At 44.8% G+C, this 2,102-nt stretch overlaps 1 protein-coding gene across 1 annotated transcript in view; it reads right to left on the bottom strand.

The window, feature by feature from the left end:
- The window catches only part of LOC103925134 (15 kDa selenoprotein), a 28,604-nt gene that overhangs the window by 26,307 nt on the left and 195 nt on the right, over nt 1-2,102 (bottom strand). The window lies entirely within an intron of this gene.

The raw sequence follows: 2,102 nt of genomic DNA, 5'->3' as shown, positions 1-2,102 counted from the left end.
AGGGGGCACAGGGCAGGGAGCGAGAGAGAAAATTAAGAAAGGAGAGAAGGCAGGTAGTTTTCCCAGATGCTTCTCGGTCTGGGATAAAGACCTTGGGCAAACCCCACAACATCTAACACACACACAAAACAATCAGCAAGCATCTCTGTGTTCAGAGAAGAGTGAGATGATACCAGCAAACCGGACTGGATGATAACAGACCAAGAGGCAGAAGAATTATGCTGGGCCAAACAGAAAAATACAAAAGAAAAATTAAGTTCATCCTGCAGCAAATCAGACTTCTCTTCACATTCACCCATCATTTAACACATACAGCATACCCAAGCAAGGTAGAGACAAAACCCATTTCCTCCCCTGAAGTGGCCAACCCATAGCCAAAGACATGTCACCAATGGGACAGCTAGGAAGTGTTATGGATTAGGGATTGGTAGAAAATATATCAGGTGCCTCATTATTCTGTTTCTCTATACCTGCTAAAAAAGTTGAAGCATGAACAGAAGAGTATAATACACAGAAAATTATTTGAAATTACTATTCTGTCAGATAGAAAGCTATTTTTCTTCTTCCTACAGGACACCGCTAAAGTAATTTCTATATATGACAACGCAAGCAAAAATGGGACCCTACTGTACTGGAATAATCTATTATCTATCCTTTCTGAGGGATACTGGCAATGAGAAATATAACACCACCACAGTAGTATAGAAAATCTAAGGAGGATGCCAAACACTGCCAACGCTACATTTTAATTATTGTTCACTTATTAATGATGATGATGACAGTAGCTAAAACAATTTTTTTGCACCTTGCTGCTTGCCATCCACCCCTTTTATGCTTTACTGTCATCTTTTCCTCACTTTCGAATCTGTTCACCTGGGAGCAAAAATGGTGTTACTGGCACCATCACTTTGCTTCCACCAGCAACACTCCTCTTTCCCCAGCAGAGCTCTAGAGCATCTGCGTCTACAAGGCAAATAGTCTCCTGTTTTGACGGGGGGGGGGGACGACAGACACACGACGGGACGACACAACAGATGGGGAACACGGACGGACGACACGACACACACCCCAACCAAAGAACAATGGTGTTCATACACAAACAGTGTATGAAAGCAAGTAAAATCTCCATTACAAGATAATTCCTCAGTGAAGAAGTTCTAGTTACATAGCAAGGTCAAAACAGCTTGAGAATAAAACCATAGAGAGGGGGAGGAGAAAGAGGAAGAAACTGTCTCTCCCTAGTATTTTTCCTCAATTTTTAGTACCATAGCTACTGTACTATCCTGAAGTATACTAGTTACAATAAATGTCTCTGTTTAGGATCAGAAAAGAATCCTCACATTTCAGAAGCTAATTTCCCATCAGAACAAGATAATTTCAGCTACTTGGCCAGTGACACGCCTCATTTCAGCAGCATGCTCTCCTTTAAAGCTTTGACTACAAATACACATTACAGGACTGCTTTGCTTTCATACTAGATAATTTCATATATTATAAACAAGTGCAGCATCAATACAAATTGCTTTGGGAAATACTTAATAGTTATCAGAGCAAAACATTTGAACAGGTCTTTTGTATAACCTCATGTCTCTGGAGCTCAGGTGGGTCAGAACATTAAGAGCATCAGGTGCGCTAAAAATAGAGAAAGCTGACCTCTCTGGAAGACCTCGAGGGACAGTCTTTCCCAGGGCAACCTTCGGTTAGACATCGAAAGCCACCTAGCTTCACTTTCCAAACCCATTCTTAACTTTGTTGCTAAGGATAACCCGGCTCACGAGATTTATAGCAACACACAAACCCCAGTAAAAGTGGGCGAGGAAGCCTGTGCATTTATTTCAAGAGTCACTGCAACACCCACACCGGTCGCCACGTTTTCCGAGCTAACAGGGCAAACCGGGGCCGAGGCGAGGCGAGGCACAAGGCGGAGGGGCGTTTAGGCGTCAAAACGCGGCTCTCGCGGTCTGGAGGGGTAGCGGCGGCGACGCGAGGAGGGAAGAGGGCAGAAGCGGAGAACAGCCTCCGACAAGGCGAGCGAAAGAGGCGGCCGCGGCGGTAGGAGAGGGACGAGGCACGGGACGACGCCTCGGGGATGGGATGGGACG

This window comes from Pygoscelis adeliae, unplaced genomic scaffold (assembly GCF_000699105.1).
Source record: "Pygoscelis adeliae isolate BGI_AS28 unplaced genomic scaffold, ASM69910v1 Scaffold10, whole genome shotgun sequence".
Taxonomy (NCBI): Eukaryota; Metazoa; Chordata; class Aves; order Sphenisciformes; family Spheniscidae; genus Pygoscelis; species Pygoscelis adeliae.
Note: the sequence above shows the minus strand (reverse complement) of the source record. Positions and strands in the feature narration are given on the sequence as shown.